Consider the following 15,834-nt stretch of genomic DNA (forward strand, 5'->3'; position numbering starts at 1 on the left):
TTTGCCAGCCAGACTCGGTGGCTCTGCTTGGCCGGCGAGCCGCCCCTCCGCCCCGGCTCCCTCCCGCCAGTCCGTGGAGCGCGCACCGCCTCGCCGCCCTTCCTACCCTCTTCCGTGGGCCTCTAGTCTGCGCTTGACTCCTGAGACTCCCTTCTGCTAATCCTCTGGCGGTTTTCTGGGTTCTTTAGGCAGGTGTAGGTGGAATCTAAGTGATCGGCCGGACGCGCTGTGAGCCCCGCGTCCTCCTACGCCGCCATCTTCACAATACTCGACGACTTTTTAATAGAGACAGAAGTGCCCTCCATAGCAGAGCAAGGGCCCACCTTCAGGTGTTTGGGGGCGTTGTTTAGGGTGTGGGTCCCCGCGGTCGGGGATGAACCGCCCTGGGGTGGAAGGAGACAAAAGGATTCAGATCCAAGTTGCTTCGTTCTTGCCTTGGGAGTCGGCACGGCCGCTGTCTCGTAGGTAAAACCATTGGGAATCTCTCATCCGGGTGCAGTTAGTGTGGGTCCTGCCCCAGGGGTGTCCCGGAGATGCTTTCCTTTAAAGACAGAGGCGCGGGAGTTAAGACAGATAAGGACTCAGCCCGAGCCCTCTATAAAATGGGGATGAGAATGCTTCACCCACAGGATTGCTGAAAACAGCCAGTGATACAAATGAGTGAGCTCATAGCCCTGTGGTTACTGTGTGCTCATGAATGTCTGTATGAATTCAGGCCATTTCTTCCTTTCAACTTTGTTTTTGGAGGATAAATGAGAAAGGAAGAAAAAAAGGCTCCGTGAGAAGCCCATTAAAACATGTGGTTGTTACAATCACGACCCAGTTGTATCAGTGTAATTGCCACTAACCCAGTGTCTGGCATGGTGCTGAGCCCAATCATAGTGATTGCTGGATCTGTTTCTCCCTGTGCAGCTCTTCATGCCGGTGGCCCAGCTCATATCAGGTGCGTGAAGAGGGCAGGTTCTGAGGATGTGTGTCCTGATGGCTGCTGAAGCTTCTACTCCAGGTTCAAGGTCAGCAGTTCTCAGGAGACCCCAACACTTCACACCCCTGGTGGAAATTGATGCCTGGCTCAAGTGAGTTAATAGTTCTGAGCAAAAAGTATGATGTGGAATAGCTCTTGTGAGATTCACAAAGTGGTCTAATGGGAGAAGAGTTTAGCAGGTGGAATTTCATTCCTTCAGCAGCTATATGATTTGAAGTAGCCCTTGAGGTCCATCTTAGAGAAACCCTTTTTTGCTGAAAAATAATTGTCTAGTTGGTGAAGGAAGTTTGTCTTTACCATGCATTTACAATAAATATACTTAAAATTTTCTCACCATATAAATAATAATAGGCAATTCTCGTGTACCTCATAGATGGGTGTGGAAATATGCAGTTGTTAGATCCTCATAGCAATTTGATATTGTAATATAGACTTCCCCCTGGTGATCAGAGTTTTCTTCCATTATATAATGACATTTTTAAAATTTAAATTAAATTAAATTAATTTCTATTTAATTTTATTTTATATTAAATATAATTTATTGTCAAATTGGTTTCCATACAACACCAAGTGCTCATCCCAACAGGTGCTTTCTTCAATGCCCATTACCCACTTTCCCCTCTACCCTACCCCCAATCAACCCTCAGTTTCTTCTCAGTGTTCAAGAGTCTCTTATGGTTTGCCTCCATGACATTTTTTTAAAGAGCCAGAAATTTTCCAAGTATTAGTTTAAAATGTCAGTAACTAGAATGTACTATTTATTTTATTATTTCATTTTGTTTTGTTTTGCTTTTTAAATTGATTTCACACCCAGTGTGGGGCTCTAACTCATGAACTCGAGATCAAGTCACATGCTCCACCAACTGAGCCAGCCAGGTGCCCCTAGAACTTAATAATTTAAAAATCATTTGTCAGTCTCCGGAGTCAAGCGCAGACTAGAGGCCCACGGAAGAGGGTAGGAAGGGCGGCGAGGCGGTGCGCGCTCCACGGACTGGCGGGAGGGAGCCGGGGCGGAGGGGCGGCTCGCCGGCCAAGCAGAGCCCCCGAGTCTGGCTGGCAAAAGCGGAGGGGCCGGACAGACTGTGTTCCGACAGCAAGCGCGACTTAGCGTCTGGGAGGTCATAAGTTAACAGCTCTGCTCGGAAAGCGGGAAGGCTGGAGGACAAAGGGAGGGAGAGCTGCTGAGCCCCCGGACGGCAGAGCTCAGCTTGGCGGGGAACAAAGGCGCTCGCCAGCGCCATCTCCCCCGCCCATCCCCCAGCCAAAATCCCAAAGGGAACCAGTTCCTGCCAGGGAACTTGCTCGCTCCGCGCAAACACCCAACTCTGTGCTTCTGCGGAGCCAAACCTCCGGCAGCGGATCTGACTCCCTCCCGCTGCCACAGGGCTCCTCCTGAAGTGGATCACCTAAGGAGAAGCGAGCTAAGCCTGCCCCTCCAGCCCCCGTGCACCTTGCCTACCCACCCCAGCTAATACGCCAGATCCCCAGCAACACAAGCCTGGCAGTGTGCAAGTAGCCCAGACGGGACACGCCACCCCACAGTGAATCCCGCCCCTAGGAGAGGGGAAGAGAAGGCACACACCAGTCTGACTGTGGCCCCAGCAGTGGGCTGGGGGCAGACATCGGGTCGGACTGCGGCCCCGCCCACTACCTCCAGTTATACACCACAGCACAGGGGAAGTGCACTGCAGGTCCTCACCACGCCAGGGACTCTCCAAAATGACCAAACGGAAGAATTCCCCTCAGAAGAATCTCCAGGAAATAACAACAGCTAATGAACTGATCAAAAAGGATTTAAATAATATAACAGAAAGTGAATTTAGAATAATAGTCATAAAATTAATCGCTGGGCTTGAAAACAGTATACAGGACAGCAGAGAATCTCTTGCCACAAAGATCGAGGGACTAAGGAACAGTCACGAGGAGTTGAAAAACGCTTTAAACGAATTGCAAAACAAAATGGAATCCACGATGGCTCGGCTTGAAGAGGCAGAGGAGAGAATAGGTGAACTAGAAGATAAAGTTATGGAGAAAGAGGAAGCTGAAAGAAAGAGGGATAAAAAAATCCAGGAGTATGAGGGGAAAATTAGAGAACTAAGTGATACACTAAAAAAAAATAATATACGCATAATTGGTATCCCAGAGGAGGAAGAGAGAGGGAAGGGTGCTGAAGGGGTACTTGAACAAATTATAGCTGAGAACTTCCCTGAACTGGGGAAGGAAAAAGGCATTGAAATCCAAGAGGCACAGAGAACTCCCTTCAGACGTAACTTGAATCGATCTTCTGCACGACATATCATAGTGAAACTGGCAAAATACAAGGATAAAGAGAAAATTCTGAAAGCAGCAAGGGATAAACGTGCCCTCACATATAAAGGGAGACCTATAAGACTCGTGACTGATCTCTCCTTTGAAACTTGGCAGGCCAGAAAGGCTTGGCACGAGATCTTCAGTGTGCTAAACAGAAAAAATATGCAGCCGAGAATCCTTTATCCAGCAAGTCTGTCATTTAGAATAGAAGGAGAGATAAAGGTCTTCCCAAACAAACAAAAACTGAAGGAATTTGTCACCACGAAACCAGCCCTACAAGAGATCCTAAGGGGGATCCTGTGAGACAAAGTACCAGAGACATCACTACCAGCATAAAACATACAGACATCACAATGACTCTAAACCCATATCTTTCTATAATAACACTGAATGTAAATGGATTAAATGCGCCAACTAAAAGACATAGGGTATCAGAATGGATAAAAAAACAAGACCCATCTATTTGCTGTCTACAAGAGACTCATTTTAGATCTGAGGACACCTTTAGATTGAGAGTGAGGGGATGGAGAACTATTTATCATGCTCCTGGAAGCCAAAAGAAAGCTGGAGTAGCCATACTTATATCAGACAAACTAGACTTTAAATTAAAGGCTGTAACAAGAGATGAAGAAGGGCATTATATAATAATCACAGGGTCTATCCACCAGGAAGAGCTAACTATTATAAATGTCTATGCGCCAAATACCCGAGCCCCCAGATATATAAAACAATTACTCATAAACATAAGCAACCTTATTGATAAGAATGTGGTCATTGCAGGGGACTTTAACACCCCACTTACAGAAATGGATAGATCATCTAGACACACAGTCAATAAAGAAACAAGGGCCCTGAATGATACATTGGATCAGATGGACTTGACAGATATATTTAGAACTCTGCATCCCAAAGCAACAGAATATACTTTCTTCTCGAGTGCACATGGAACATTCTCCAAGATAGATCATATACTGGGTCACAAAACAGCCCTTCATAAGTTTACAAGAATTGAAATTATACCATGCATACTTTCAGACCACAATGCTATGAAGCTTGAAATCAACCACAGGAAAAAGTCTGGAAAACCTCCAAAAGCATGGAGGTTAAAGAACACCCTACTAACGAATGAGTGGGTCAACCAGGCAATTAGAGAAGAAATTAAAACATATATGGAAACAAACGAAAATGAAAATACAACAATCCAAACGCTCTGGGATGCAGCAAAGGCAGTCCTGAGAGGAAAATACATTGCAATCCAGGCCTATCTCAAGAAACAAGAAAAATCCCAAATACAAAATCTAACAGCACACCTAAAGGAAATAGAAGCAGAACAGCAAAGGTAGCCTAAACCCAGCAGAAGAAGAGAAATCATAAAGATCAGAGCAGAAATAAACAATATAGAATCTAAAAAAACTGTAGAGCAGATCAACGAAACCAAGAGTTGGTTTTTTGAAAAAATAAACAAAATTGACAAACCTCTAGCCAGGCTTCTCAAAAAGAAAAGGGAGATGACCCAAATAGATAAAATCATGAGTGAAAATGGAATGATTACAACCAATCCCTCAGAGATACAAACAATTATCAGGGAATACTATGAAAAATTATATGCCAGCAAATTGGACAACCTGGAAGAAATGGACAAATTTCTAAACACCCACACTCTTCCAAAACTCAATCAGGAGGAAATAGAAAGCTTGAACAGACCCATAACCAGCGAAGAAATGGAATCGGTTATCAAAAATCTCCCAACAAATAAGAGTCCAGGACCAGATGGCTTCCCAGGGGAGTTCTACCAGACATTTAAAGCAGAGATAATACCTATCCTTCTCAAGCTATTCCAAGAAATAGAAAGGGAAGGAAAACTTCCAGACTCATTCTAGGAAGCCAGTATTACTTTGATTCCTAAACCAGACAGAGACCCAGTAAAAAAAGAGAACTACAGGCCAATATCCCTGATGAATATGGATGCAAAAATTCTTAATAAGATACTAGCAAATCGAATTCAACAGCATATAAAAAGAATTATTCACCATGATCAAGTGGGATTCATTCCTGGGATGCAGGGCTGGTTCAACATTCGCAAATCGATCAACGTGATACATCACATTAACAAAAAAAAAGAGAAGAACCATATGATCCTGTCAATCGATGCAGAAAAGGCCTTTGACAAGATCCAGCACCCTTTCTTAATAAAAACCCTTGAGAAAGTCGGGATAGAAGGAACATACTTAAAGATCATAAAGGCCATTTATGAAAAGCCCACAGCTAACATCATCCTCAACGGGGAAAAACTGAGAGCTTTTTCCCTGAGATCAGGAACACGACAGGGATGCCCACTCTCACCGCTGCTGTTTAATATAGTGCTGGAAGTTCTAGCATCAGCAATCAGACAACAAAAGGAAATCAAAGGCATCAAAATTGGCAAAGATGAAGTCAAGCTTTCGCTTTTTGCAGATGACATGATATTATACATGGAAAATCCGATAGACTCCACCAAAAGTCTGCTAGAACTGATCCATGAATTCAGCAAAGTTGCAGGATACAAAATCAACGTGCAGAAATCAGTTGCATTCTTATACACTAACAATGAAGCAACAGAAAGACAAATGAAGAAACTGATCCCATTCACAATTGCACCAAGAAGCATAAAATACCTAGGAATAAATCTAACCAAAGCTGTAAAAGATCTGTATGCTGAAAACTATAGAAAGCTTATGCAGGTAATTGAAGAAGATATAAAGAAATGGAAAGACATTCCCTGCTCATGGATTGGAAGAATAAATATTGTCAAAATGTCAATACTACCCAAAGCTATCTACACATTCAATGCAATCCCAATCAAAATTGCACCAGCATTCTTCTCGAAACTAGAACAAGCCATCCTAAAATTCATATGGAACCACAAAAGGCCCCGAATAGCCAAAGTAATTTTGAAGAAGAAGACCAAAGCAGGAGGCATCACAATCCCAGACTTTAGCCTCTACTACAAAGCTGTCATCATCAAGACAGCATGGTATTGGCATAAAAACAGACACATAGACCAATGGAATAGAATAGAAACCCCAGAACTAGACCCACAAACGTATGGCCAACTCATCTTTGACAAAGCAGGAAAGAACATCCAATGGAAAAAAGACAGTCTCTTTAACAAATGGTGCTGGGAGAACTGGACAGCAACATGCAGAAGGTTGAAACTAGACCACTTTCTCACACCATTCACAAAAATAAACTCAAAATGGATAAAGGACCTGAATGTGAGACAGGAAACCATCAAAACCTTAGAGGAGAAAGCAGGAAAAGACCTCTCTGACCTCAGCCGTAGCAATCTCTTACTCGGCACATCCCCAAAGGCAAGGGAATTAAAAGCAAAAGTGAATTACTGGGACCTTATGAAGATAAAAAGCTTCTGCACGGCAAAGGAAACAACCAACAAAACTAAAAGGCAACCAACGGAATGGGAAAAGATATTTGCAAATGACACATCGGACAAAGGGCTAGTATCCAAAATCTATAAAGAGCTCATCAAACTCCACACCCGAAAAACAAATAACCCAGTGAAGAAATGGGCAGAAAACATGAATAGACACTTCTCTAAAGAAGACATCCGGATGGCCAACAGGCACATGAAAAGATGTTCAACGTCGCTCCTTATCAGGGAAATACAAATCAAAACCACACTCAGATACCACCTCACGCCAGTCAGAGTGGCCAAAATGAAGAAATCAGGAGACTATAGATGCTGGAGAGGATGTGGAGAAACAGGAACCCTCTTGCACTGTTGGTGGGAATGCAAATTGGTGCAGCCGCTCTGGAAAGCAGTGTGGAGGTTCCTCAGAAAATTAAAAATAGACCTACCCTATGACCCAGCAATAGCACTGCTAGGAATTTACCCAAGGGATACAGGAGTACTGATGCATAGGGGCACCTGTACCCCAATGTTTATAGCGGCACTCTCAACAATAGCCAAATTATGGAAAGAGCCTAAATGTCCATCAACTGATGAATGGATAAAGAAATTGTGGTTTATATACACAATGGAATACTACGTGGCAATGAGAAAAAATGAAATATGGCCTTTTGTAGCAACATGGATGGAACTGGAGAGTGTGATGCTAAGTGAAATAAGCCATACAGAGAAAGACAGATACCATATGGTTTCACTCTTATGTGGATCCTGAGAAACATAACAGAAACCCATGGGGGGGGGGGAAGGAAAAAAAAAAAAAAGAGGTTAGAGTGGGAGAGAGCCAAAGCATAAGAGACTGTTAAAAACTGAGAACAAACTGAGGGTTGATGGGGGGTGGGAGGGAGGGCAGGGTGGGTGATGGGTATTGAGGAGGGCACCTTTTGGGATGAGCACTGGGTGTTGTATGGAAACCAATTTGACAGTAAATTTCATATATTAAAAAATAAAAAAAAATAAATAAAAATAAAAAATAAAAATTAAAAAAAAAAAAAGAATCTGTAAAAAAAAAAAAAAAATCATTTGTTACCCTAGAGTTTGCCCTATTATAATGATACTCAACCACACCATGTTCCCTAAAATAACCAGTTACTCATTGATATCATTATGACTATTTTCTTAATAGTTTTTCTGTACTTTGGAAGGAAATGGACATTAGCTTTCCCTAAATATCTGGATATATTTCATTGGAAATGATTATTTCTGTTTTTGTTCTATGTACCATGGATCAATTTCACAAGATGTATAGGGTGGATCTGTTAATACTATAAGAACATAATCGTGGGAATCTTTCATTTAATTAATTGCATCACAGAATTATGAATATATAAATACAAATATTTTATTCAGGTATGATTAATGTCAATATACTATACACATTTAAAGTTTTTGCTTTAATAATTTTTGATATGTATGCACTTGTGAATCCAATACTGCAGTCAAGATAATGAAAATAACCACCTCAAAAAACTTCTTCATATCCCTTTGTGCTCCCATCTACCTCCCTCCAGTCTTTCTCTTCCTTGTCACTCTTACCCCATTCTCAGGCAACCACTGATATTCTGTCACTATGGATTAGGGTCATTTCCTATAATTTTATGTGAATGGAACCATACAATGTGTATTCTGTTTTGCCAATCTTCTTTCCTTCAACCTAATTATTTGTAGATTTATCCATTTGTTACATGCGTTAATATTTCCTTCCTTTTATTGCCTAATATTCCATTTTATGGATATACCACAATTTGTTCTTTCTGTTCACTTGGTAATAGGTGTTTGGGTTGTTTTCAATCTTATAAATGAAGCTGCTGTGAACATTTAGATATGTCTTTGCTTGGACATATGCTTTCTCTCTCTTATGCTGAAGTGTATTTATTAAGAGGATTTGTAGGAACGCCTGGGTGGGTCAGTCGGTTAAGCATCTGACTTCAGCTCAGGTCATGATCTCTCAGTTTGAGAGTTCGAGCCCCATGTCAGGCTCTGTGCTGACAGCTCAGAGCCCAGAACCTGCTTCGGGTTTTGTCTCCCTCTCTCTCTCTGCCCCTTCCCTGTGCTCTCTCTCAAAAGAAAGAAATAAACATTAAAAAAAACAATAAGAAGATTTGTAAAATTAACTTTCTAAGAAAGTGTTAAACTGTTTTCCAACACGGTTGTACAATGTTTCATTGTCACCAGTAGCGTATAAGAGTTCCATCCTCCACAACTCTGTCAGGACTTGGTATGGTCAGTGTTTTTATTTTAGCCATTCTCAGAGGCATATAGTGGGATTACATTTTCCTAATGACTAATGATGTTCATCATCTTTTCATTTGCTTACTTGACATTTGCATTCCTTCTTTGGTGGAGCATCTTTTCAAATCTTTTGCCCACTTATTTATTTGGTGTTGGTTTTCTTTGTATTGACTTTGCAAGGTTTTTTATTCTGGATACAAGTTCTTTATCAGACATAAGATTTGCAAATTTTTTTTTTTGCAGTCAGAAGCTTGCCTTTTAATTCTTTCAGCAGTGTCTTTGAAAGAACAGAAGTTTTTTATTTTGAGGACATATAAGTTTTAATTTGTTCATTTTTGGTTTTTATATTGCTTTTGGTGTCATATCTAGGAAATTTTCACCTCACTTAAGGCCACAAGATTTTTTTCTTGTGTTTTCTTCTAGAATTTTTATAGTTTTAGCCCTTATACTTTTGTTAGTGATTCATTTTGAGTTGACTTTTGCATATGGTACAATATATGGATCACAGTTTATGTTTGTGTATATGGATACACACTTGTCTTGGAAGTATTAGTTGAGAAGGCTATCCTTTCTTCACTGAATTGACTTTGTAGGTTTGTCAAAAACCAGTTATCTATATATGTGTGGGTATTTGTAGACTCTTCATTTTGTTCCTTTGATATACATTTCTACATTTGTCCCAATAGCACATTGTATTGATTACTGTAGATTTATAATGAGTCTTAAAATAAGGTGATGCTTATTTTCCAACTGTCTTCTTCTTTTTCAAAGTTGTTTTCATAGTCTAGGCCCTTTGTATTTCCACATGACTTTTAGAAAAAGCCTGTTAATTTCTTCTCAAAAAAAATGTATGCTAGGATTTTTTGGAATTGCATTTCATCTATGATCACCGTGGGGTGAACAGACATCTTAATGATATTGAAGGTTTTTTATAAAGGTTTATTTATTTATTTTGAGAGACAGGGTAGGGGCAGAGAGAGAGAGGGAGAGAGAGAATCCCAAGCAGACTCTGTGCTGTCAACGCAGAGCCTGAAGTGGTGCTCAATCTCACAAATGACCTGAGCTGAAATCAAGAGTCAGATGCTTAACTGACTGAGCCACCCAAGGTGCCTCATGATACTTAGTCTTCTGACCCTTGAAGATGATATGTCCCTCCTTTATTTAGGCCTTGTCTAATTTGTCTCAGCAATGTTTTGCACTGTTTAGAGTATAGTCCTTGCACATCAGTGGACATAATTATTTTACATAGATTACCTCTGTGTAGTTCATACTTTCTGATGCTGCTGTCAGCAGCAGTATTTTTTTTGCCCAGTTTTGCCTATCCCCTCATCCTTCTCCCCTCTGGCAACCACCATTTTTTTCTGTGTATTTATGAGTCTGTTTCTGCTTTTTTTGTTTGTTCATTTGTTTTATTTTTCATATTCCACATATAAGTGAAATCATATCGTATTTGTATTTCTCTGACTTATTTCACTTAGCTTAATACTCTGTAGGTCCATCCATGTTGTGACAAATAGCAAGATCTTATTCTTTTTTGTAGTTGAGTAATATTACTGTGTGTGTGTGTGGGTGTGTGTGCGTGTGAGTGTATACCACATTTCTTTATCCATTCACCTATCATGGACACTTAGGTTGCTTTCATATCTTGACTGTTGTAAATAATGCTGCAGTAAATGTAGGGTTATTTACATCTCTTTAAACTAGTGTTTTCTTTTGGGGGGTGTAAATATCCAGTAGTGAAATTACTGAGTTGTATGGCAGTTCCATTTTTAATTTTTTGAAGAATGTCCATACTTTTTTCCACAGTTGCTGTACCAATTTACGTTCCCACCAATAGTTAACAAAGGTTCCCTTTTCTTCATATCCTTGACAGCACTTGTTATTTCTTGTCTTTTTAATATTAGGCATTCTGATGGATGTGAGGTGATATCACATTGTGGTTTTGATTTGCATTTTCCTGATGATTAATGATGTTGAGTATCTTTTCATGTGTCTGTTGGCCATCTCAATGCCTTCTTTGGAAAAATGTCTTTTCAGGTCCTCTGCCCATTTTTTAAATCAAATTATTTGTGGGTTTTTTTTTTGTTTTTTTTTTTTGCTGTTGAATTGTATATGTTCTTTATATATTTTGGATATTAACCCTTTACCAGATATATTATTCACAAATATATTCTTCCGTTCAGTAGATTCCCTCAATGGTAGTATTTTTATTACATTTCCCAGGTATTACATTTTCACTGCACTGTCAGTAGCCAATTATTGCCAGGAATCTTTTTGGTTGAAAGCACAAGTTACTCTAAGTCAGAAAAGATACTTGATGCTTAACACCTGTATTAGTCATACTTCTCCAGAAGAACAGAATGATAGCATGTTTATATATAGATAGAGATTTATTTTAAGTAACTGACTCATGAGATTGTGGAGGGTTGGCAGGTCCAAAATCTGATAAGGAAGGCTGGCAGGCTGGAGACTGAGGAGTGAGTTACAGTTGGAGTCTGAAGGCTGTCTGCTAGAGAACCACAAGGTGCTGATGTTGAGGATGAATTCCAAAGGCAGTCTCCTGGCAGAATCCCTTCTGGCTCAGGGGAAATCAGCCCTTTAGGCTGTTCAGGCCTTCAAGTGATTGGATGAGGACCACTCACCTTATGGCAGACTGCTTGACTAAAAGATGACCCGTTTAAATGTATATCTTCTTCAAAAGTAGTCTCACAGAAACATCCAGAATGTTTGATCAAATATTTGGACATTGTGGCCCTGCCAAGTTGACACATAAAATTTATCCTCACAATATTCATTTGCCTAGATTTCTATATTAGTTTTTAGATGTTATTAGCAAAGTACTTAAACATAGGGAGAAAAATGTTCCAGAGAAAATTCTATAGGTCACCTCGAGAAAAATCAGTCACTAAAATGAAATAGATTAGTAGTGTTCAACCTTATATGTGTGGTTAAAATTGAATTGTGGAGTTTTCCTTCTTTATCCCCAAATAAATCCACCTTGATGAATTTCTGGGTTCTTGGGTGATAAGAAAAGGAGGAGAGATTATGTATAACTGTGTGTGTGGTGTGTGTGTGTGTGTGTGTATTGTTGAAGCTGTGAGGAATATGTATTATGAGGAATATGTGTGGTGAGTTACTGTGAGTTATGTCAGTTCTCCTCAGTTGCTAGCATGTAAGGAGACAAGTCAGGATGGTTGCTGTATGTTTTTTTTTTTTTTTTGAGCTTTTCTTGGCCAGCATGGTTACCATTGTGGCTCTGTGACTCCTGTTGGACTTGGTACAGCCTGAAAATGCATTTATGATTCTTATCTGAATCACCCATTACTATGATAGTTGTTAAGTGTTGCTTTTATAATTCTGTCATTCCTTCTAGATATATTAATTGACATTCAAATGTTGGGTAGAGCATCCCATTGTCCCCTTTTATTTATTTGTTTGTTTATTTATTCATTCATTCATTCATTCATTCATCCATTTATTTAACTATTATGCCTCATAGATTCCTATTTTGCTGAAAGGGTTACCATCTAGCATTATAATTATTTGTTTTGTTGGTCACATTGTCACAGAATTGGCCAGTTTTTCCCCTTCAAGTTAGCTTCTGTGTCCACTTGTTTCCTCCATAGAATTCTTTGAGCACAGATTTTGTTCTTTGAGCCTGAGTATCTCCCCATCTGTAGAAAGGAAGTAATAATGTCCATCTCAGATCATCACTTTAAGGATTTAAAGAAAAAAATCTGAAAATAACTTGAAAATAACAACCTATAGCATGGGGTGTGTAGGAGGACCTCAAAATATTAGTTCCTCATTCTAATTTGCCTCCTTCATTCTGTCAACGTGATGCCCTGACATGAACATTATAGCATGACTACCAGAGAGAATACTTGGACATGAAACAGCAAGCAGGGATGAACCCACATTTCCATGATGTGAAGACTTCAGTGTCACTGATGTGTGCAGGGAGGGGGCTGTGGGATGGAGCTGCGAAAGAGGCACAGCATCTCTACATAGCTTCCAGTGACCTGAGTGGGGACAGGCGAGAACCTGCTCATCCCTTTCCTCTGTGTTTCATATGCTTTCCCTTCCTCTAGCTTTCCTTTCTACCCCATGTGCTGTCAGGTGTTGTCAGCCTGATCCATCCTTTATTAAATTTTCAATCCACCTGTAAACTCAGGTTTTTTGTAGCTTAAAGATAATTGCTTAGATTTAAATTAATTTAACAGATATAAGAAGTGATGTTTTAATTCTATAATTTCTTCTGCATTTGTTAGGATTCTATAAAACAAAACTCCTTTTGTCAACTACATGGTTACACTGTGGTATGGTCCACACAGAGGGTAAGGATGAATGCTTACTTCTTTTGCGCTGTGTCCACTTTTAATTTTTAAAAATTTTTAAAAATGTTTATTTATTGATTTTGAGAGAGAGAAAGCGAGCGAGCAGGGGAGGGGCAGAGAGAGAGGAAGAGAGAGAATTCCAGGCAGGTTCTTTGCTGTCAGCACAGTGCTCATTCTCACGAACCGTGAAATCATGACCGGAGTAGAAACCAAGAGTCAACACTTAACCGATTGAGCCACCCGGGCGCCCCCTATGTCCACTTTTTAAAATAATGGGTTGTTTTCCTTGGATCCTCCAAAGGTGAACAATGAGTTTGTTTTGTGTGTTGTTTCTTTTTCTTTCAGAATGTCATCATGAACTCTAGATGTTTATATACTTGAGGTTTCAGTCTTTAGTCATTAATGTTTTTGATGTTCAATTGTTCTATCTTAGGCCTGTGGGAGCCTCTTTGGGTTGGCTTTTGTGTCTATGATATGCTTTCTGATATGAGCTGTTTGGTCCAGGGTCATCTGGAATCAGTTATTTCTTCAAGGAAACCTGGTTCTTTTAGGGGAAAATATTTTAGAGGATTAAGTCTGGGAACTAGAGATGCTCATTGCTACTGGCTTGGTCACTATTGATGGTCCTTTTTACTACATGGAGCCTGTAAATATGTATTATATTTTTATGGTAATATACATCATCTCCTTCCATCCTGGGCTTATAGGTTCCTCTGTCACCTTACAGGTAATCATTTTTATCAGTTGATTTTTTTTTTTTTTTAATTTACGTCAAGTTAGCTTATAGTGCAACAATGATTTCAGGAGTATATTCCTTAATGCCCCTTACCCATTTAGCTCATCCCCCCTCCCACAACCCCTCCAGTAACTCTCTGTTTGTTCTCCATATTTAAGAGTCTCTTTTGTTTTGTACCCCTCCCTGTTTTTATATCATTTTTGCTTCCCTTCCCTTACATTCATCTGTTTTGTATCTTAAAGTCCTCATATGAGTGAAGTCATATGATATTTGTCTTTCTCTGACTAGTGACTAATTTTGCTTAGCATAATACCCTCTAGTTCCATCCACGTAGTTGCAAATGGCAAGATTTCATTCTTTTTGATTGTCGAGTAATACTCCATTGTATATATAAATCACATCTTCTTTATCAGTTGGGTTTTAACATTCCAGTTTTAAAAGATATAATTTGCAATATACATATATTAGTTTTCTCCCCTGTTCATTTTTTTTAAATTTTTTAACGTTTATTTATTTTTGAGACAGAGAGAGACATAGCATGAGCAGAAGAAGAGCAGAGAGAGAGGGAGACACAGAATCCGAAACAGGCTCCAGGCTCTGAGCTGTCAGCACAGAGCCCGACGCGGGACTCGAACTCACAGACCGTGAGATCGTGATCTGAGCTGAAGTCAGACGCTTAACCAACTGAGCCACCCAGGCGCCCCTCTCCCCTGTTCATTTGTAAAAGGTGCCATATTATACACCAGCGTTGTGCAATAAAAATTTCTGCAGAAATGAAAATATTCTGTATCTGTGCTATCCAACTTGGTAGCCGCTAGCTGCATGTGGGTGTACAGTGTTTAAATGTGGTTATTGCAACTAAGGAACTGATTTTTTTAATTACACTTATTGTAACTAATTTAAATTTAGATAGACCTGTGTGGCTATGATTACTGTATTGGACAGAAACAGCTCTAAACATTTTTCTGCACCTTGCCTTTTTCACCAAACAATATATCCATAGCAGTACAGAGAGGGAGTCCTCATTGCTTTTCTTTCTTTTTCTTTTTTCTTTTCTCATTGCTTTTCTAGCTGCATAGTATGCCAGGATGTAGATGTGCCATAGCTTATTCATACAACTCACTATTGGTGGACAGCTGTTTGTTTCTAGTTTTCTGGTGTTATGAATTTTTCTTTAAGGAATAAACTTGTACGTATGCCTTTTCATTTTTTGTATTATTTCTTTAGGATAGATTCTTAAAAGAGAGATTAGTGGTTCTAAGAGGAAATACATATGTAATTTTATTAGAGAGCTCAAATTCCATCCACAGGGTTTGTACCATTTTATATTACCTTTAGTGATGCATGGGAATGCTGATTTCCTCACAGACTATCTAATTGGTGAGAAGAGGTAGGTTTTTTTCCCCACTTTGAATGTCTTATCTTGAGTTAGGTTGGGCAATTTTAGATGTTTAGGGACTTTTTTGGTGAAATACTTGTTTGTGTGTATTGCTCCTTTGTTCTTTCCTGGTGTGTGTGTGTGTGTGTGTGTGTGTGTGTGTGTATGGATATTTCTCTCTTCATTTTTTCATGACTATCTATATATTTTTAACATAACCATTTGTGATGTAAGTTGTAAATATTTTTCCCAATTTTATTTTGATGAGGCCCCAATAGTTCATTTCTGCTTTTGTTTCCCTTGTCTCTGGAGACATGTTGAGTAAGAAGTTGCTGTGGCTGAGGTCAAAGAGGTTTTTGCTTGCTTTCTTCTCTAGGATTTTGATGTCTCCCT

The 15,834-nt window shown here is 39.7% G+C and overlaps 1 long non-coding RNA gene across 1 annotated transcript; it reads left to right on the top strand.

Moving 5' to 3' along the window:
- Positions 1-302: 302 nt before the first annotated feature.
- Positions 303-15,319, top strand: LOC145713907 (uncharacterized). Its single transcript, XR_014136717.1, has 3 exons — positions 303-465; positions 913-1,076; positions 14,589-15,319. It is a non-coding gene; the product is annotated as an uncharacterized LOC145713907 (long non-coding RNA).
- Positions 15,320-15,834: the final 515 nt, after the last annotated feature.

This window comes from Panthera onca, chromosome X (genome assembly GCF_046562875.1).
Source record: "Panthera onca isolate mPanOnc1 chromosome X, mPanOnc1 haplotype 2, whole genome shotgun sequence".
NCBI lineage: Eukaryota > Metazoa > Chordata > Mammalia > Carnivora > Felidae > Panthera > Panthera onca.